Raw genomic sequence first — 23,565 nt, 5'->3', positions numbered from 1 at the left:
AGCAGAGCAGTCAGGGCAGGCCCCAAGCAATCAGAGGAGCCCAAGGAAACCAAAAGGTGACTCTCAAATGGACCCACAGTCCAGCAGCACAGGATTCATGTGAGAACCTCGCGCAGCTCACCAAAAGAGGCAGGCCATGATGCACACGATGTGGTGTGGCCGAAGATTATGGTCACAGAAGGTGCTTGGGATGGGGCTACTTGGAGCCCAGAGATATTCTTAAAAATATGTCTAGAAGCCATTGCAACTGCAAAGGTGATGCGGTATCCAAGGGTTTGGTTATTGCAACCCCCACTTGAGCTACTGGCCTCAAACTTGGTCAAAGGGGAAAGCAGGCACCGGGGGCTGAGGAAAACTACCACCTGTGCTGCAGAGCTCACTGAGTCCGGAGGAGCTCGGGATCTGCAGAACGATCGTCTTCATTGCGGTGCCTGCGGATTCAGGGGAGTGACTTCACTCCAATTGAGATTAGTTCTGTTGTCCTTGATGCTTCACAGGCCTTGGGAGGTTCCTGGAGGATGCACAAATGATGCAGCAGACTGGAAGGGAGAAAGTCAGGCCCAAACTAAGTCCAACGAAGTCCAGAGTTCCCAGACAGTTGAAGTGCAGTGGTTTCAATTCTGAATCATGTTCACAACGGATCTAGGGTCCTGGGTGGGGGTATGATTCCAACATGTTTGAAACCAAACACTAAAGGGTTTGTTGCAGTCATTTTCAAGATGGTCGCCACGCGGTCACATAATGCCCCTCTGTACTAGTATATGGCGGTTTCACTGACAACCGGGGAGAACACACTTCCTAGGCTGCAGGAGTGTCCTGCTCATGGAGGGGCACCCTCTCACTTAGAACCAAGCACCCTGCCTTCAGGATTGTAAAGGCCTGCTATAGGGGTGACATATGTTTTAAGTGCAGTGACCCTTAGATTTAGTGAACCTATAACTTTAGTAAGTGTTACATGCACCAACATACACAGCTGCATTGGCAGACCTGTAGTTCCATTTTGAATGGTCTCTCAAGAGTGGCATAATACATGCTTCAGCCCTTGGGAGACCTCATGGGTGCCTATGCCATGGGTACCATATACTAGGAACTGACAAGGGCACCCCAGTATCCAATATGGGGTGTAACTAAGTACATAACATAACAGTTTAGGGAGAAAGCAGATAGACTGGGCCCCTCAATAGCAGATCCCAGTCAGAATGGTCAAAAACAGCATTACATCAAGCAAACAAGCATTTACAATGCAATGGTTTTGCCTTTGTTAAAGTTAGAGCTATTGGCATTGCTCTTGACATTATTTTTATTTATGTTTTTTTTTAACATAAATAAATGGCATTGTCATTTACAATGCCACTAGCTTTATCTCTCGCAAATGACACACACAAACACACACAGAGCCCCCCCACACACACAGCCACACAAAGCCCCCCACACACACACAGCCACACAAAGCTCCCCACACACACAGCCCTCCACACACCCACACAGAGCCTTCCACACACACCCACACAGCACAAGCAGGCAACAGGGGCACACAGAGGCACAAGCAGGCAACAGGGGCACACGGAGGCACAAGCAGGCAACAGGGGCACACGGAGGCACAAGCAGGCAACAGGGGCAAACGGGCGTAAAATGAACCCAGAAAGTGTCATAGCCAATTGAATACCACAGAACTGACAACATAAATATTATTTCACATGTTGACTATAAACACCTAAACTTTTCTTTAAAAAAAAACACGTGAAAAGGCATGCATGATGCATGAATAAGTTAAGCCTATTGAAATAAAAATACAAATTTAAATGTACATGCTTGTTTTTATAGTTCGACTCACACACACCACACTCACTCATTTTGATATATGAAACGAATGCTACTTAAATAAGGCAGGGTTCGAATATCGTGGGAATTCCAAACTTTTATCTATTCTTTTTTTAGCACTACGCCCAGAAATCATGTTTGAATTGCACATGCAAGGATTAGTGCAAACTCTGTCCACTAACACGGAGTTGTTGAAAACCAAGCTTAGTCTCATCACGTTAGTGGCGAGAGACAGCTGGAATACACCCTGCTCTCCAGAGAGGATAGCATTGTTGGAGTAAGAAGCATGTTTATAGAAGAATCTATCTATCTATCTATCTATTGTTCGCTGTTTAGTTCGATGTCTGCCATCTGTTGGACAGTGTGTTTATTTTACTATCTGTTTTCTACAGAGTGGCAGATCTTGGCTGAGTGTCGCTTTACGCACCTTCTTTGGCCCCCTCGCAACCCTAGCAAAACAATCAAAAGAGTAAAACACCCCTCCTGAGCCCTCGGACCCCCCTGGAAAATCTATGCGCTGCCCGCCCAGAGCCAGGCCATAGACTCCGGCACTGGAAACACGCACTGGAACACGACAAGTGTAGTATCATTATTATCATTATGATGGTGATGATGATTACTATTATTAATTATTACTATTATTAATTGTTATTATTACTATTGTTATTATTACTAATCTTATTATTGTTGTTATTGTTGCTGTTGAATTTTACTATTAAAAGAATAAGAACAACAACATACTTATTATTAGTACTAATAAAAACAACAACAACAATAATAATAATATTAATACAATACCAAAACGAACACTTTCAGTAACGGTCCCAGTAGCGACACTTATACCAACACGATGACTAATATTGAGAGTGCGTTAATAATAACAGGAACGTATTTAATAACGTTAATAGTAACATCACGTAACCTAACAAAACATCAGCAAGAATAACGATAGGAATAACATAGTCGTAATAATAATAAGAGTCACAGTTTCCGCCGATGGGGGGGGGGGGGGTGGGGGGCGGAAGCTCTTTCCCCCGGCCGCCATTCCACGGCAGGCTCTCAGTGTGAGCCCTTCACGTCACACGCTGGTGGGGAGCCGCCGTCTCGCGCCTTCATCCTGGGCTGGCTCGGTGCCTCGCGGTGTTTGTGGGAGGACTCGAGCCGCCCGTGCGCTGGTGATTTGCACACGGGTTTGAATGTGGTAACGCGAGCAGTACCGCTGTTCTGCGCCTGCATTTGCTACTTGCTACACTGACTGTACATTTCCATACCACACACCAGAATATTTGCATTGAACACCGAATATGAGATGCCTCTGTCCTAGCCAGCTGTTATCAAAGGCTGATCAGTGCTCGCCAGCACCCCCACCCCACACCACACACACCCCTACCTTCAAATAACGGAGGATGCTGCCTCCCTCTCTGGAGGGGACAGACCAACACTCAGTGCCCACTGGACAGACCCGTCCTGGACCAGGGCTCAGCAGGTACCCACCCTCATCCAGGCTTTCACCGATCCAAGGATACACTCACAGGGATGCTGAATTTAAAGCCTTCTTAGCACAGATTTTCACTTTACGTGTTTAAGCCCCGCCCTTATCCCCATTGGCCACGCCCCTTTGCGAGATTCCCCAGTTTTTTTCATCCCACTTAAAGTCCTGGCCACAGGTTCCACTGCCATTATTATGTCATGAACTGACAACTGTGCCAGGAATAAGCCCCTTATGATATAGGGTTTTGGTGGTCCTTGGCATAGCTTCCAAGGAGCAATACTGGTTATTAGGGGGAGACACGTCACATGCAGACCGATGCACACAGATAAGTGCACGAGGCACTTAATTGCTTCAGCTCTGGATCCATACCCAGCTTTTGTTCATTTTAAACAAACGATTTGAGAGAATGTCAGATTTGTTAAGAGTGGTAATGTCACCGTAATCATAATTCCCATAAGCAATGCATCCATCACAATGTAAATACTACAACAAAACACACTCGACTTAAAGGAATTTGAGAGCTTTGCATGAGCACCAGTTACACTACAAGCAACACATTCATTGTTTGAAGGCAAGGGGAGAGTAAGTGATTTGCCTAGAAGCACAGGATGAGCGAACGACGAGACTCGAATCCCGTTCCCCAATCGCAAAGGCGGCAGCTCTGGTTGTTATGCCTTATCCTCGTTGACAGCCCTTATTACTCTTAGGAGCTATGACAAATTACCGTGCTTCCAGTGAATTTATTATCGCCCCATAGTAACGTTAGCATTTCTCCATATCAACACACATCCAATAGTCACCTCGCTCCTCCTTTGCCCTTACATTACAGACCGACCCTGCGCGTGCAGCCGAGATCTGGGGACTACTCAAGAAGTAACCCGAAAGACAGCAGCTTCCCTGGGGCCGCAGATCGCAAACAACGCTGTCCGGGCGAGAAACATCTTCACTGTCTTGGTGCCGGCGGGGAAAGGAGCAGGGGGCGGGAGGAGGCGGGAAGGGGTAGAATCGGCTGTGTGGAGGAGGGGGCGGCGGCGGAATTCGGAGGAGGGGAGTGATGCTGATCGATTTGCTGTCACCCAGGGCCGCCTGATGTGACAGATTCCTCCTTAGGAGGAGACGAGAGCCAATAGCCATCTATCACCGAGGAAGGCCTGAGGGATGGATGGAGAGACAGAGGAGAGAGGGGGGCACCGCGGGAGAGCACCGAGGGGGTGTCTGACATTCCACCCCCCTTCTCCCGCCATCACTCAGAGCTCGCGCTCGGCCCACACCGCCGCTGATTCACACTGGGTCGCTTTCCTTCTTTCCGGGCCTTTTGCTAATCGTTGTGCTATGCAGATGCGGCCTGTTCTCCAGTTCCATATACCACCCGCACACCCTTATTATATGATATCCCACTGAAAGGTGGTCTTACTTCCTTACAAGCGCGTGACGCGTCTCACTTACATCTATGTACACCTCGCCGGCGCGTCTTCCTCCTATCGTGGCTAGCACTTCGTCATTCTATACTGCTATGGCACCCAGGCCATTATACCACAGGGATATGCTGTTCTTATATCCGGAATATCCCATCCAGGTGAAAGGATCTCCTTCAGACTTGCATTTCAAATTTGAACCACGTGCACATGCCCACTTATAGCGGAGTTACGTCAAATATGCCGATGTAAACACAAAAGAGATTTCAGATTTAAGTGAGAGCACGTGTAATTGGAGATTAGTAAAAAATTCAGAGCTAAAAATACCAGATGTACCGAATCCCACCCCCTTCCTAATACAGTTAAGTAATCTCCTAGGTTGCACGCACAGCCATCCCCCTGGCACAGTGTTGTACATGTCTGAGGGGAGTGAGTGGGAGTGGAGGGGAGGGATAATTATTCCCGTCCGAGCCTGAGGGAAGAAACACAGAAGGTCAGGAAGGCGGTGCCGGCTCAATGCCGGAACAGATTCGGGGGCGTTCCCGGCTTTTGGCTGACGTAGCATGACGTCGCCAAAAGCCAAAAATTCTCGGGAACGCCCCCGAATCTGGTCGCAGATTGACGGACGCCCCTCCTCCCAATGGCTAGTCTCCATTGATGGAGCTAGCCAATGAGAGGAGAGGGCGCATTCCCGACCCCACACACACATCAAAAGGTTTTTTGGCGCATGCGTACTGAAGTACGCATCGCCAGTCAAAACCTAAAAAGGGGGTAACCATAAGAAGCAGATCCTACTTTCCTATAGTACTTGTAGTGATTTATCTTTTGTTAGGTCAAGACATTGGTTCAGGCAAGCTCCCAATATGTAGAGCATTGCAACTGTATAGCACCTTTGGCACAGCTAAGGCTAAAAAAACCTGAATTCTAAAAGCTCCAGTGGTGCATATTACTCCTCTGTCTTCTCTTCCACATCTATATTCCAAGTCACTTTCTCGCACAGACCTATGCAACCTTCACGATTTTCAACTACTCTATGCTTCTTTAGTGTATTAAATTTGGGGTATCACAAAAAAGAGCAGATATTGTCAACTACATTCATCACATGTTTACGAAAATCTCTTTCAAGGAAATCATAAATTCCTCTCTAATGTATTTGGTTGAGGCCAAAGCAGTTAATAGAAATGAAATGGACAACCAATTTCCAAAGTTTCTAAAGCAGGAAACAGAGTAACAGCTAAACTGGAATCACCAATGATGTGCTTCTGTAAAGAAATGGGACATAATTAAATTGATTATTTTTTCAGTTAGTTCTTCAAGCTAAAGTGTTTGGAAGGGGAGTATGCTCTTTGAACTTGTGTCTTATGTTTTTGTTCCTAGCCTGCAGGTCTTAAGGGATGGTCCAGTGAGGGTTTTGCTACTCTCAGTAGGAGAAACTGAAAATTGCACAGCAGTAGCAAACTCCAAACAACAGAACTACAGTAAACAAAGCGTTTGCTATTTAACCGAAAGGGCAGCTATGTGAAATGGTAACAAGCATGCTATTCACATTGCTCTGCAATGCCAAATTCTCTAGTATCGTTGAAGTGCAAAACTCGGTTTATGCAGCTTTCTTGTTGACTGCATCACAGAAAGTCAGCAGTATGGAAATATCCAAGTAATTGGATATAATCACTCTGGAGAACAGACTACAATCTACCTCCTCCAAGCCATCAGACGTTCTGACTTTTCTTCAGCCCGATTTTAAACTTATTGAGATTTGTGAACAATGAATCTGCTTCAGTCCTTTTGGTTATTTTTATGTGCTGCTAACCCTCGTGCAAATCACACTGGTGACTGGTTACATGCACACACTGACTTTATTTTCACTAGAAGTAAATATATTTAAAGTGGATGGTGCATGCTTACCAACACACCTAGCACTAAGTGTTATCTATAAAGTGGGCTAGAGATTAATATTCCTCTCACCAGCTCCCGTTTTTTATGCTAAATTAGAAAGCAGACAGATTGCTTGTAGTCCACTATATCAGATATGATCATAGCTCCCAGGCAGTAGTGGATAATTATATAGCATTTGAAAGGCAAATGCAACTTTAGATGCATTACAACGAAAGTGATATTAGTGCGGCGAGATGACGTTGTGAAATCTGTATTTCATAAAAGATTGAAAACGTCTTTTGTAAATTGCAGTCAGCAGCTAAGTAACCATAGAATTAGTAATCCTGTGACAAAGGGATATGCGCAACAAAGGCAATCATTTACCTATGAATCTCATTGGGAAGACCAGGCAAATTGCATATGTGTATTTTTTGTCCAGGAAAGCGACTTCAATCTAGTTAGGCAGACGATTAATCCGTTGCTCTCACTAAAAGCAGATCAGCCCAGCTGGAGCCTCTTAACACTGTTTGCCTTATTGAGTGTCAGCTTATTAATCAAAATTGTGCCTTATATATTCTGCCTCATTAGTTTACCTGGGGATTGGCTATGAAGTGTGTGGTCACTCATAACCAAGTGTCCGGTTTTGCTTTCGACGCTGGGAGTTAGCATTTCGAGGTTATGGTACAAGCCCTACTTTGCTTCTGTGCTGTGATATACAATTAGTCCACTTTTATTTCACGTGTTAGCACATATGTTCATCCATAGAAAATTGTCAAACTGTAAAATATGTTTTCTCAGAGAACTCTCTAAAGGTGAAACATGCTAGGAAAATACTAGTGCGCTCCAAAAATATGTTGTGTGATATGGAGAAGGTAGGGATTCTGAATAAGGTTTGATAGTCTAGCCGAATGTAACCAATCAATAATTAGTCCCTGTGAGGCATTTGATTTACAAACGTCACTTCCCACTATAACTACTGGCTGGAATGTACTTACTTGTTCATGTTGTTTCCTTGTCTCATAAAAATTATAAGGCTGCTTGAATTCAAGATAGGCGTCTGATGCATTTGGGTTTCATACTGGTCGACTGGTATAAATATGCTATGTGTACCTTTTGTAGGTTAAGGTGCAGTTATTCTGCGAATTTGGTTTGGGTCCTTTTTGAAAAACTCATATTATTCGGCTTGCAGTACAGTTGCATCTGAGACTTAAGGGCAAAAGAAATAGTTGTGAGGAATCTCGCTTTCCGCAGTTTTCATTTCCTGCTTTGACAGTAAATTCCTGGACTTGATGGCTACATAGGATGCAGAAAATAATTGCCAAGAGAGTGTCACTCTCATTGCTCATGACGTTTTTCACTGGCCTCTACATGACTTTATAATACGCACTACTCATATGTGTTTTTGCAACCCAAATATCCTAGCAGTGTATTTCATTCCATGGCTTATCTTTTTGTGTCACAAGCATGTCACGACTTCTGATCCTGTATGATCTTCAAGACAACAACTTTCTTTCTACTGACCATCTTGAAAACGTCACCTAAGGAGTTTGCCATTCTTTACAAACCCACATTTTTGACAATTATTACGCACCTGCAATGTGTGATATTGCTACACGCAAGATGCATATAATTACCACACAATTGTGAGTTTCAGACTTCAGAATGGGGACAATGTACTAACTGCATGTGGTTCTTCTGTTCAGAGGTGCAGAAACCCAAAATGTGTGTTATTTTGGTTCAGGATTTGAGGCAGGTATGACCTTGTAAATGTCCTGTGGGCAAACACCCTCGCTGTGGCCGAATGGCGCCAGAACTGCAGTCTCAATATGGGTGCAAATAGGAGCTTGTGCTTCAGTGGCATTAGCAGGAGAAAAAGGAGCCATTCTGTTTCAATGAAAATTGTAGAGATCAGACTCGGCGCAGTGGGTAAATATCTCCGTAGCAGCTGGAACAGTGGCTTGTTTTTTTAATTTATAAACACTTTTCACATATTAAGCACCTAGCCGCCGATTTGAGGCAGGCATCTGTGATATCTTTTTATTCTTGTAGTTATTAGCATACTAACAGCGTCTATGTACACTCTGCTGCATCTAAAACATTTCATCGATTTTGTTTCTCTTTGACAGTCGTTGATGAGGCTCCTGAAGACCTATGTCCGTGTAACATAGTGAATTTCACGTAGTTTAACTCGTCGCAGAAAGTTGGCTAAATGACTCAGTAAGGTAAACTTTTCCCACTACTATATGCAGGTCACAAGTTAAAATGTTGGTGGGTTGATATAGTGAGTACTTCTAGATTTGTAATAATAACATCTGCTATTTATAGCGCTATGAAATGGCAGAAGTGTGGGATGAAACATGATATAAATAAAGTTATTATTTATGGATATCTATTTTTGTAGACCAGCATTCTACATTTTACAACAGGGTTTTCAATGCTTGTCCATGGGGGCTGGTCCCATGCCACAGTTTCAAGATAACTACTGCGTAAATGGGTTCAACTTAGATTCATCGTTATTCAAATGTAAATTATATGGACATACCGAAAATCTGGCTGGGACCCTGTCCTCCAGAAATACTGGTAAAGACGCCATAATATTCATAAAAGTATAGTTTGCAAAATGGGAGTGGTTTATATTTTGCTTCTCAAAAATAGTTAATCAGATTTTCAAGCCAACGTTCACCATCCTTCTTCCTGTTAGCCCATCATTAAAGCATGTGATGTGTTTTATGTGCCACGGCATGATTCACTTTCAGTACCAACTCGTGGAGCTCTATTAGTAGGAGATCATGGATGGAAGGGTAGTGTAAGGGGCTAGTACAGGTTGTGTATATCTGATGTACACACAATATCTCTTTACTTTTACCCCGTGGTTAGAGATTCACTACCTCACAAAGGATGACTTACCAGTTGGCTGAAAACTGAATCTCGCTTTTTGGAAAGCAGGATTCTTCCACCTGTGGCAGGTCTAGTTTCACTCAAACATTTCTCACAATTCTTTAGGGATAAACGGGTGGGGATGTGACAGTCAAACCACCAATGCTGGGACTGGATACCAGGAGTAACCTCAAAAGTCTTGTCTTGCTTTTATTTATTCAAGCTAAACACCAGGAGTGGCCCGTGCAGGTAAGAGCGGTAGGGGGTATGACAGACGACCACAAGCGAAAATTAAATAATTAATGTTCCCTCATCATCTTCTGTCAAAATCCCACCCTTTCCTGCACGGCCATAACTGCTAGACGCCTGGATAAACTGGACTCTCCACTGGGATGTGAGCCCGAATGCAAGTCTTCAGTCCTTTCCTCTTTTGTAAGGCTACCTCTACTGATTGGCTCTTTAGGATGTCAAGTGTCTTCCAAAGGATAATTTGAACATGAGACAAAGTTGACATAAGACCATACAAGCGGAAGTTAATGGCAGAAGTGATATTACAAAAGGGAAATCCCTATTCTAAAAACATAATATTCAATCTAACAGTTAACCATAAACATGATCCCAATAATTACTAAGTGCATATTATCACTGCCACCACCACACAGACTGCAATAAGATGATATGCAAGTAAATATGAAACTAAAGACACCGTCCTGCAGGAAAATAACGAAAGCACATCATGAACAATACTAAATACTACAAAACAAATATGACATTTGGAACACAAGTATTGTGGTTAACAACACCAATCCCATTATGTGGTTAAATGTTACTAAACAAAGTTATTATTTTTATGTCTAAAACAACTATGTGCTGCGTAGGCTTCATAATGCTGTGATGGACCATGTTTGATGGCTAATTGGACGTTTTAAATGAACAATAATGCTGCTGATAACTTTAGACGGCTGTAGCTGGTACTGAGCCCGCCAGGTCATTGACATGCCCTCCCACAGTGGCATTCAACTTTGAAGATAATCATTTTCTATATAAAGGAGTTTCATGAAGAAGCAATATAAATGAATGCATCTTATGAGTCTATCCTGAGAATCAAGCATGGATCAGTGACCCAGCCACCTACCAGTCATGGACTAACTGGACATCCCGAAACTAGCACCATACAAAAGGTATGCATGAGTGACTACCCCAATAAAAGATACAAATGGATGCTGTAATCATCTTAACAAATAAGTAGTGAAAATATTTTCTGAACTATACCAGTGAGCTTCTTGACGTCAGTAGCAATATTTTTAGTTCGGAAATATTTAGCCTGCATCCACCACCATTTCTGAATCGGAGGCATCCCCCATCCCTGCAGTGGGGCTCCATTGTTGCACGCCTTCATGACTGTACTGGAATATTGCAGACAGCACCCAGGGGTTATCCAGACACCAAAAACACTTAAACCACCTCTCTGGATTTACAACTATTCCCAAATCATAAACCAGTTGGAGCCAACCTCCTCCAGCTACAACTCAGAAATTGCCAGACTGTTCTGATCTGCAAAGTGGTACACAACAGGTTGCACAGCTAATAGCAGGAATAAAGCAGGGGGCTGCAGGCAGAGCTCACACTCTTGGATACTTAAATCTATAGGAAACTCGTGTTTACAGGGATCAAATCATTCCTAGCTTAGTGGGAATAATAGTTTATACAATCCAACGGGATAAACTATTATTACATAAGTTTAACATATTTTTCAAATCGGTATTCAGTACAAACATTTAAATGCAGGTCTAAAGCGCTGAAACCGCTGGAGCCTGAGCAGTTCGAATATGCTCGGATCACACGGAGCCTGGGAGTACTTCCTCCCAGGAGACCCGTCGGTTACAGCACGATGAGCTCACACCATCAAAATACACTCATTACAAGCATGCCCGCATGCAGATTGTGTGCAATTTACAGCGATTTAGATGTACACCCTCCAACAAGTAGCCACAAGACAAAAAAACACCCAAGACATTGCTGGCCAATGCACATGATTAGGACTTTGAAAATCTCATCTGCATTCCCACCCCTCCCCCGTTCATCTTCTACAGAGCAGCAGCGGGCACTTCAATATCTCGGGACAGATGCTACTGCGGAGCGCTCCGGCGTATGAATGCCTTTCTGTGGGATTGTGTGTGTAATGAAGGTGTGTTTTTGCTTGTGGGTTTTGATTCGTTTCTTTGAAGCTTTGTACAAAATCGTGGGCTCGATTCGAAGCTGGCACCGAGGCTCATAATTGCATTCCTTGCCTTCAGTTTATGAGTGTTCAGTTTCTTGCACATGCATTATTGATTTTTAGATGAGCTATTCGCGGTGCACGTGTTTCTGGTGTGCGGAAGGGAAGGCTGTACATCGCTGGAGGTGGGGGTCCCTGCCCTGCACTTTACAGAGAACATGTAAGCACGATATGTGGGTTTGCAAAACCTGGACCTCTGCAGAGCAGGTGGGCACACCTGCCAGATCCCGTGCCCCCCCGTGGGCATGGGCACTCAAAGTCTTCAGTTTATTTCACTCCACCCCACCAATCCGATCCGATAACCGGGAGCTGGCACGGAACAGGTGCGTGCAGAGTTCATGAGGAAGTTGGTGAAATCAGACACGTAAGTGTAAAAAGAACTGAAACCAGCAATCTATTTTTAAACATACAACCATCATAAAAGGGTCAGGTGAAAGTTATTACAAGATTGGAAACAAACCCTGCTTGCTGGGCACGGAAAGACGGACCCTCGCTTCAAATCCGCCGCGAGTTTCACAAAGAACACTAGCTTAGCATGGGAAACTCGGAGCCACATGTCATCCACACTGGCATGTGCCCAACTCCACCCCCTGCAACAACTGATACCCGATGATGCAACTGTTAGCTGCTCTTGATAATCTGACTTAACTGCAATGCAACTGTTGCACACATATCTGGAGTCAGAAGTCTGTCCAAACATGTCAGCAGCCAAGTCCCCTGTAAATAGGGGCAGTGTGGGCATCATTGCAGGGTCAGTCCGAAAATCAACTAGTTATGTGGTTGCATCAGTGATAGGGGTTGTGCAATTTAGGGTGGACCATGCTCTACAGAACAGTGAACTGCTGGATGGAGAAGAGAAGTGAAGTGAAGAGAAGCCAACTTCTCTACCATGTGAATCCTGAAGCAGTTTTCCACAATCTGCAGAGTCACGCCTAGGACAAGTTATTCAACAGCCAATGTATTCTAAGAAGGAAATTAATTGATGCAACCACACGGGTTAGTGACAAGGGATGATTAGTAACATCACATTAGGTACACTGACCCACCATCACATTTAGTACACTGACCCAACATGACTGCCTAATCGGTACAGCACACTACAGAGATCCTATAAAAAGGAGCAGTTAACTAAGCCTTCCCAGGAAGCAGTTTATTCCCCTGATGTTATAAGCTAACAACTGCTGTAAGTCTCACAATAAAGGCAATGACACAAAACACACAATAAAATAACAAAACTGCATTTATAAGTCCAGCTTTTATCAAACATTAGGTAACGGCCCCCAACCAACCTAAAGCTATTGCGATACGCCAATAATTGCCTCTTTTCCATTGGTTGCTGACCCCTCTGAGCCCCCCCCCCCCCCCCCCCCAGCTACAGTTGGAGTACAAATCTAAATCCAATGTGCTACATACACTCCTACACTTGGAGTGATTACCTTTGCCTCTAGGGCAGCGTTTATCAAACTGAGGGTCACAAAAGTCCAAGCCATAAATAATGATGCCTTTAAATTCTGTATTTATCATGTCACATTAGCTACTCTTCAAAAGCAGAGGTCAAATGTCAAGCTATTTCTTCTGATAAATGGCTACTTATTTGCAGACGCAGAAAGTACAGTAAATTATGTGACAAGCTTGCTGGGGTCCAGGGAGTGTGAAAGAAAAGGCTGTAGGGTGTCATTTGGTTTTGGTAACACACAACAAATTGCAAATACCTGTGAATGGACATTACACATTCAGTAGTTGGGAAATTATAAATGAAGCATATTTTATTGCAATTATGAAGTGTGATGGAAAGAAAGATTTGAATCGAGCCCAAGCAAATCAAGACATTTTATTTGGTGATGAACAGATGATAAATATGCACTGAAACGTGATTTCCCACACTTTCTCATGTGTGCCATATAATTTTATCGGAATAACTATGCACAAAGGTAGTGGCCATTTTCAATATTCCGTCTCTAAATGATGCTTTACTTGCACTAAATATTCACCCGCCTCATGTTAATTGTAGGTGGGTCGTAAATGGTTAATCTAAAAATTAAGCTGTAGTTCTAGAAAGTTTAGGGAGATCTGCTCTATAGCTTTACATTCCAGTACTTCTAGAATACAGTCCTCCTTTAAAAGGGCTATTAACATCCACGTATCTGGAGTTCAGACATGGGCCTCTGACCCAAGAATTGCATTACTGTTGCAGTAGGAGTGGTCATCAAGTCAACACGTAGAAGTATGTACGACAGAAGCATGCCTGTTAGCCATGAGTAGGGAGCTTAGTAGTCAATGGGTCAGAGCCAGTAGTCATTGTGCATTCGAAGGGGTAGATGTTTGTACTATAGGCATAGGGTGACATAAGTTCACAGGGAAGGGTGTCTGTACCTATGCAATACGATGGCATATAGCATACGCGTAAAAGGAGGGGGGGGGGGGGCTCCAGTCCATGAGGTGGAGGTCTGTACTTCAAGAATAGAAGGACCACTTTGAACATCAGGAGCTTCCACAACAAGTCACAGGTTCCTAAGAACTCTCTGTACAGGTGTTACAAAAGTACCCCTTTCCTCAAATCAGAGCACTGTATTCAATTCATAGCAGGAAATAGGACTTTCTCAGTTATGTAAAGTTACATCCTGCCTACATAGGAAGAGGGCAGGTTTGACAAATTGGTTGGGCGAGACCTCCTGAAACACTACACCATTCTTCAAGCAAGTCCTCCACAGAGTTAGAATCGGGGAACACGTGCAAGAATAGGAATTCAATACCATAATTATCAGTACCTTACTCTGATGTCTATCACTGCATTAGTCTGGGGTATAGGGCTCCATCAATATAAGTGAAGAGAATGCATCCCCTTAAGGGACGGTACTGCTTCAACCCCGGGTATTTAACTCACTCTGAGTATTACTGAAAGGGTACCACTGATTTACATTGGGGGACAGGACTGCTGCACTGAGAGGCTTTCGACCACTTAAACACGAGGACTGATGAAACTGCTTTATTTTGCGTGTTTGATTAAGGAACGCCTAGAGCAATGCCTCACTGGGATGGATGGGAAAGGCATAAATACTGTTGAAAGTTTAAAAACCAGTGTAACACCGCGCGTGACAACACAATAAACGCGTCGCTAGACAAGAAGTCGTAAAAGTTCCACACTACCAAGCAAACAGGAACACGCATGAGGTAGGATATAGCCAAGAAGGCGGGATGTCAGCGGAGGTGCAGTTTGCTGCAGGAGCCCTGGCGCTGGTACTAACCTGGTGAGTGACACGCGTCATTCAGAAGCAGGGCGCACGCATCCCAGGGGCAGGTGTAAAGTCCTAGTATCCAGAGGCAGGGCGATACATCGGGTGTCTCAGCTCTCCATCCCTGCCGCCCCGGTGTCCTCCCATAAGCATCCCGTGTCAGCAGCAGGGGCAAGTCCGACGGCTCCACGCGCGAAGAGCGGCAGGCATTGAGCGCTACCAGCGCGCGCGTCCCTTCGAGCCTCCCTCCAATCCGTGGCGGCGCGCGCGCTCGGCTCCGTGGCGCGTGCCCCCTCCCTGCGCGTGCTTCTGGTCGTTTTACGCGGAGACGGACGAGTCCCGTCTGATCTTCATTCTCAGGACGCGCACCGATCCCTGATCAGGTGTACCGCTCGCTCATGCGCAGATGACACTCAGACTGCCCGGCAGCTGTGCAGTGGTCGTTGGATCCTGTTGCGTTCTGTGTCCCTGTTTCACCGCTCAGCAGGGCAAGGTGCTCTCGCGCCCACTGCTATCCCTGCTCCGCCCTGCTTTGGGTTCAGCCGGGACTCGAGGCCTCCACAGCAGCCGTGGCTCCAGGTAACACCAAGTCCCTGCGGGGTCTGTAAAAGCTAACAGCGTGCAGCTGAGACCCGACTTTCCACCATGGAAGCAGACAAATTGGCAAGGAAGCGGCTCGGGGCTGTTCTTCTTCCTAGCTCCGAACTCCCAAGTGAGTCCAGCTGACAACCAAGTCCTGCCCCTCAACGGGCTATTTCACGACAGTAAAATCTCGAAACAAAAGTGGACCTTCGTGATTTCCCCTTACAGCCTCAGGACAAGAGATGAATGCATGAAGCACTTAATTTTTTTAAATCTATTTTATTTACACCCAAGTAAAGTTATCGCTACTTATATACTGCATTCATTAAACGGAACTGTTTCTAGGCGCTTGGAAAGTACATGTTTTAGTACCATGAGGGTTGATTCTTGTGTCGCAACCAATGGAAGCTGTAGTGGAGGCCTTTGAGTGTGTAATTGGTCTGCACTGCACCGCAAGCTTACGCTAGCGACAAGAGATTAATTATGCTCTTGATATATTACTGAACACCACACTTTAACTAAAACACATATTGTCTGCACAAACCTACATCTTTTAGGCGCAGAGATCTGAAGTCATTGCTCAGAATCTCACTTTGTTCTAACTGGCTTCGGTGCTTGATCAAAAGCATTGAAGGTCGAAGGTCGGCTGCTTAGCCTCACGTCCTCCCATTTTTCATTTTGCAATTCGCAATACATCGAAATAAATACTTTTGGGAGACTGGCTGGTCCAGAGCAACATTTTGCAACGCTTGGTCACATCATTTGTTAAAGTTATGATTGGCGAAGCGGCGCTTATAGCTAAAAACGCAATATCATTATGTGTTTGATATACAGTCAAGCAGTTTAAATCTGGTAAAAATGTTGTGAACATCTGCGAAAACGTTTTTAAAATTCAAAATAAAAAAAGGTACGAAAAGCCTAATTAAAATGTACGTTAATTAAAATGTACGTTAATGTTTCTCACATTATTGCTATTTAAATGAGCAGTTCTGACGTTAATGCAGTGTGCAAAAAGCAGAGTGTAAAGTAAGTACATTTTATTTTATTTGTTGATTAATTAAAATCATTACAAACAAAAAAAGTAAAGAAAACAAACAAATAAACACACACCACTTTTAACAACCTCGGAAAGATCCACCAATTATGAATTAGTTAATGACATTTTAACAGAATATTAAAAACCTTACATATAAATAATTAATGTGCATTATGATTACTAAGGTGCCTTATGCTAGCTGCAAATACTATTTTAGCAGCATCTAACTAAAGTGACATGTGTTAGAAGCAGGTTTTATAAATGCAAATATTTTGCCATTATCAGTTCACAAGCAAAAATAAAGTGTGATGTGCATCACGACCAAGGATAGTTTATAGATAATATACATACGACCACAGAGCTAAGCTAACTTCTGCTTGCCGCAATTCTTCAACAATTATCAACAGACTCCTTAAATTGGATTTTGCTACTGACACCCTAAGCTGATATCACATTGTTCTTCAAACAACCTATAACCATTGCACCTAGAACAAAGTGCATTATGCATTCTAAAATAAAATCTTTACAAGAAAATTAAAGTGACGTGAGCAATACTTAAAAATTCTAACAAGAGAATTAAAGTGACGTGAGCAATACTTTAAAATAGAATCCACAGTTATAGGGCAATACTGGAAACGATACAATTATAAATTAACTAAAAGTCTCCCTTAAAAAAAAAAAAAATTAAGAGCCTTATAGCCAAACCAGTTTTTTTCTAAGTTAATTTACCACGGGAATTCATTTGTTTAGAACATGTACTTTTTGAAATTTATTTTCTGCAATAGTGATGAACTTAACAAAGAGATGAATAATTTTAATATCACCCCCTCTTAAACAGGCAATAATTGCATTCCTACATGTTGTAACTCCCAGTTCGTTAAACATCGGTTTGAGGATAGACTTCCGAGCGTCTGCCAGGGCTGGGCATAGATTTACAATATGCATTAAGGTTTCATCGCTTAGCCCACATAGCCTGCAGATAATCGTTGACCATTTATTCTCCCATTTCGGGGTTCCGTTTTTAGTCGGTTATCTTCCAAACCTTAAGTTAATAAATGTAATCTTAATCAAAGGTCTTAGATGATATGACAGATAAGGTTGGGTAGACAACCTACCAAAAGAGTTAGCTATTGACCAGAATTTTTTTTTTCTCCTTAAGTCCTCCTTATCTGCTATAGTAGATAATAACGCAGCCGTCTGATTCATTTCTTTCTTTAAAAACTATTTTACTCCTCATTTCATCTTCTAATTTTGAACATTCAAAATTACATAGACATTCATTTAAATAAAGCTGCCAATTCCTCGAATATTCACCTTTTTAGAGTTTGAGCCAGCACAGCTTTGCTAAAGATCCGTCCTCTGATCGAACAAATGATAATAAGGGCTTTAAAAATGAAGATTGACGGGCCAATAATTGGTTCTTCAACCCAAATTCCAATCTTATATTGGCACGACTAATGTATTTAGGGATCTTAAAAACTGATTTATATGTCCTAATTTCTATATTGTCGAGCAGTTTCTCATCTTTGCTCCTAAAGATGATGGAGCAATAGTCCAAAGATGGAATTAACTTTGCTCTCATCACCCTCATTAGATGTTTATAATTAGGGCATGATAGTTTATCCCTCAATTTTCTCAAGGCAAATGCGAGAGAGGAACCCCTAGCTTCAAGGTTATTAAAATGCTGCCTGAATATCAATCCGTCGTCAAAAGTAATTCCCAGATATTTATATGATTTAACATTTTCAATTACCAGGCCGGTAATATTCCATTCTTTTATTCTCGGTTTGCCTTTTCCCATTGTCATTATTTTTGTCTTTTTTATATTGATTGTTAATCCATTTTGTGTGACATAAGAGTTTGAAGAATCAATTAATCTTTTTAACCCTATAACTGTTTGGCTCAATAAAACGGTATCGTCCGCATATTGCAGATATTTAATCTCTTTACCATAAACCGAGGGTGAGTGCGAGTTAACAGTTTTAAAATGGGCTGAGAGATCGGCCATAAAAGAATAAATAAAAAAGGCAAGGAGCCAAAACACAGCCTTGTTTCAATCCGACATTAGTAGCCAAACGACAGGTCGCATGTTTGCCGTCGGCAATTTTGATCTGTACCCAGGTGTCGGAGTATAGTAGTATAATCATTTTTAAAAGTATTTCCGATATACCCCAATCCCTTAACTTCCACCAAAGAAAATTTTGCTGCACAGAATCAAGAGGCTTTTAAATCAATGAAACACACATACAATCTTTGCTTCCTAATTTTGACTCTTTCGCCTAATAGTGTTAATAAAATCCAGTTAGTGTGAGTTGATTCACCCTTTCTAAAGCCAGTTTGAAAGTTAGGAATCAACTCCTCTTTTATAGCCCATTCCTCTAACTCATTCAGCAGGCAACTGGCAAACGTTTTTGCATCTACATCTGTAAGTGTAATTAATCAGTAATTTGCCAGATTATTCTGGGGGCCACTTTTATATTTTGGTTGAATGATACTTCCATGCCATGATAATGGGATAAGGCCTGATTTAAGTATGTCATTAAACAGGAGCGTTAATAGCTCTGGCCAATTCCTTAATTTAGTTTTAAATATGGCATTCGGAATACCATTGGGGCCTGGCGCGCCATTGGATCTAATCTTATTTATTGCTTTTTTTACTTTATCGAGCGACCAAGGCTCAATATCCACACTACTTTGAAGGTCATGGGTAATAACCTGCTTCCCTCCATTTATTATCTTATACATGCAGGTAGGACTATTACTAATAACCTTGTCATACAGTGGGCTCTGTGTATCAATTTTCAAATTAAAAAAGTTCACCCAACTTTATTCGTCTACATGAGCACTGCTGCTTCTATTATTACCATTCTCAAGGTTATTAATTATGCTCCAAAATAACCGCAGATCTTTGGATTTACAAGCATAGTGTATCTTAACCCATGTCGATTCATAATGAGGTTGCTTTGCTTTCCAAATTTCCTTCTTATATTCCTGTTTTAATTCTCTAATTTTAAGGGATATGATAAAAAACGATAGCCGGTTTTTTTTCTTGTAGAGTGATCCTATTGCTTTATTGAGCCCTCTTTTTAGGTTTAGTAGGTGAAAAGAATACCACCCTGGTTTCTTAAGGTTCAATGTTATACCCCTAGAGGGCTTGTCATTAGCAAATTTAACCAGCAATTCGTCACATAGATGTGACCATAAATCAACCATGGATTTCCCTTCACCACGTGCAGCCTTCATTGCCTTGCGCTTTTCTGCCCGACAACAGTTTTACTTCATGCACCATTGAACTTACTATTGATGGTAAATCTGAAATGTTATAAATTAATTGTGCACAAGTACTGGTTATAAGCGGGCTCTCTTTGTCTGCTTGCACTTTAGTAATCAGGTTAGTTAATTGCAGGAGTTTTATATCAATACCCACTACATAAGATGCTAGTGTGTTTAGGATATCTACCTGAACATCTAATTTGTCAGAATGAAAATGAAGCGCATTAGTGATTGAGTCCATGGTGTGTAAGAGACAATCTCATAAACCCCGCTCAGGACAAGCAACACTTTTTCTAGATCACCTGGGCTAGCATGAAAATTCCCCTCAAGTTTGGTTATTAAAGATATATCTGCTGGGTTAAACTGGCCATTTAAGTCTAAGCTGCATTGGTCATTTGTATTAATAATCTTCTCAGTGCTGCCCACACCTAGAACTAACAATGATTTATTGATGGTAAAACTATTCTCCATAATTATACTAGACTGGTCCAAGTTAAATAAGCTGGCATTACCACTTTATCAAGTCGGCTATTTGGACTTTGAAGCAAATCCTCTGAAACTAATATCTGCTCACTAGACTCATCCTTGTGGTTTGGATTTCCAACTCCAACTCCAATATCTATCACAATAACATCTTTGCTTACATTCTGTGCCCTACAAGAAGACGTATCCCACACAAATCCAACCCTTTACTACACCAACTGGTGTTTTATAGCGCACCGCCTGGCTGGTAATCTGAAAATCATCAACCAGCTGTAACTTTACCTGATCGGCAGTAGGGACACAAGCGTGGATTTGCGCCTGAGCCCGTAACTGCCCAACTACAAATAATGGCGGGAGCGAGGATGACAGCACATTCCCCACTACAGCACCTTCATCAATTACACTCCTATCCTGGCTGCCTGATACAGCATTCAATTTTTCAGGCAACTTTGAATGAGTCAAATCACCAGAATAGCCACTCTTTTCTCCTTTTTTACATAGTGGTGACAGTAATGGAGAGGTCAATGTACAATCATTAACAGTCACACTAAATTCTTTATTTTCAGTGATATTTCTTTTATGTTTGTCAGACTGCCTTTGATGGTACTTAAAAAAATATCTCTTTATAGATGGCTGTGCCGCATATGGAGTCTTCATGCAGTCCTTGCCAAAAGTTGCAGATAAGGCCTTTTTATCAACTGGCTGACACATATTCCCCTCCATAACAGTGCTGCTATTTTCCACAGTTTCCTCATTTTCTCAATTTTTCTTGCGCATCTCCAGTTAAGCTGAAGCAACTATAGTCTCCTTGGTGGTCTGTCTTTTTATTGGCTTTGGTCGGGCCCTACTCTGGCGGCCAGACCTCATCTTTGTTCACGCTGAGCTTGACCGTGTTTAACCAAGCGGTCCCTTTCTTTGATCTATTCCTTTTGCTCTATTCTCCGTGCAACTCAACGGCTTCCACAACCACAAGCAAATCAAATCTACTGCCTCCGCTCTCCTTACTCTCCCAAGACTCTTCTCTTTCTACTCTAAAGGGCAAGCATAGGCAAGATACTAAAGTTGCACGGCCGAAGACCATTTACGTTACATTACATCAAATAATAAAAAATATCAAAGCGGCACGGCAGGCAGGGCGGCAACTTGCTTGTTCAGAGATACTTGATTTTTAAAAGCACCTCAGTTTCCCCTGCTGCAAAGCTTGTTGTTGCTGCCATTTTGTGTGCATCCCCTGGCCCTTCCCCCACCTCGCTCCCGCCTCCCTGCTGACCCTCCCACCCACGGAATCCATAGGACGTCCTCGCACCCTCTTTCAGCTGTGACCGTCCTGTCCTGGACACGAACGGTCGCTCCCCCTCGCCTTCCTCCAGAGAAGACCTGGTATTGTAGCGCCTGACTCTGCTGAATTCTCTTCATAGCGCTGAGTGTTAACCTGTGATTGTAGCGCCTGACTCTGCCTCTGCATTTTCTATCATAGCGCTTGAGTGCAGACCATTTACCATTAGTAGCGCTTGACTGCACGGTCTGTATTTAAACCACAGTGCCTGCATTATTAGTGCCTTTCATATCGCCAGCGCGCACTTCTTGGCTGTGCTTGTTCAGAGATACTTGATTTTTAAAAGCACCTCCGTTTCCCCTGCTGCAAAGCTTGTTGTTGTTGCTGCCATTTTATGTGCATCCCCTGGCCCTTCCCCTACCTCGCTCCCGCCTCCCTGCTGACCCTCCCACGCTCCGCCCCCCTCCAATCTCCACTTAAGACAGATGTCCCAACGCGCAGCGTCCACGCGCTACGGCCGCGCCAAAGGTGCGCCAAAGGTTAGCCGGTCTACGCCCGTCTGCGCCAAGCCCGCGCCCAGCGCCAGACCCCCTGGCCCCCGTCTCACCCACCCCACCCGCATTACATACAACGCCTCCACCCTCCTAGCCCTTAACCCAGGCCGACTCCCCAACTGCGCCCAAGCCGCTCCTGGACACACCCATGGACCCTTCACATGCAACTCCTGCAAGTATGACGGCACCAAGACCTACTCCTCATCCACTAACACCAAACCGAGATCTGACCCCAACCATCTAAAATGCATCCTGCTCAACACCCGCTCGGTCCACAGACACGCCATCGACCTTTGGAATCTACTAGACACCATCTCTCCGGACGTCGCCCTCCTAACAGAAACATGGATGAACGCCTCCTCAGCCCCAGACATCACAATTGCCATCCCGGAAGGCTATAAGATCATCCGTAAGGACCGCATCAAGCAAACAGGAGGAGGCATCGCCATCGTCCATAAGAATTCCTTCCGCATCTCAACCAGCACAGACGTCAACCTCGTTAGCGCCGAACACCTTCACTTCCAGATCCACACTGACCCCATAACCACACTCGGAGGCACCCTCCTCTACAGGCCACCAGGACCCCGCGCACAATTCAGTGAAGACATCACTGACTTCATCAGCCCACACGCCCTCCCCTCCGAGGACTACATTCTATTGGGAGACTTCAATTTCCACCTGGAAAAGAGCAACGACAGCAAAACCACCACCCTTCTGGACAATCTCGCCAACCTCGGACTCAAACAACTTGTTAATACCCCCACTCACTACACAGGTCACACACTCGACCCTATCTTCACCTCCAGCAAACATATCTCCTTCAGTCACACCACAGTTCTCCACTGGACTGACCACAGCTGCGTTCACTTTATCCACAAAAAGACCACAACCCACAACCATCCTCAACCTACTCTGCGAAGAAACTGGAACAAAATCACCATCGACCAGATCTCCTCATCACTTCTTCAAAACCCCCCTACCCACTCCTCTAACCCCAACCAAGCAGCCATTAACTTCACTCAATGGCTAACCAACAGCGCTGACAACCTAGCACCTCTGAAAAAACATCAAATCAAACTAGGCAGCAAAAACGCCCCCTGGTTCAATGATGATCTTAAGAAATCCAAGAAACTCTGTCGATCCCTTGAGAAGGCCTGGAAAAAAGACCCAAACACCAGCACCAGGGACGCCTTCAAAAACGCCACCCGCATACACCACCAACTGATCCGGACTGCCAAGAAAGCCGCATTCAAAGACCGACTAGACAACAACGCCCACAACAGCAAGGAACTATTCAACATCGTCAAAGAGTTTACCAACCCCACTGCCAACTCCAACGACATTACTCCCTCTCAAACCCATTGCGACTC

The 23,565-nt window shown here is 43.6% G+C and overlaps 1 protein-coding gene across 1 annotated transcript in view; it reads right to left on the bottom strand.

Moving 5' to 3' along the window:
- CHST8 (carbohydrate sulfotransferase 8) overlaps positions 1-15,202 on the bottom strand; it is a 1,204,570-nt gene extending 1,189,368 nt beyond the window's left edge. The window contains exon 1 of the mRNA XM_086945143.1: positions 15,004-15,202. The gene's annotated coding sequence lies outside the window, so the exon portion shown is untranslated. The remainder of the gene's footprint in view (positions 1-15,003) is intronic.
- Between the last annotated feature and the right edge of the window lie 8,363 nt (positions 15,203-23,565).

This window comes from Lissotriton vulgaris, chromosome 12 (assembly GCF_964263255.1).
Source record: "Lissotriton vulgaris chromosome 12, aLisVul1.2, whole genome shotgun sequence".
Classification (NCBI taxonomy): Eukaryota; Metazoa; Chordata; class Amphibia; order Caudata; family Salamandridae; genus Lissotriton; species Lissotriton vulgaris.
This window is presented reverse-complemented; position numbering and strand designations above follow the sequence as displayed.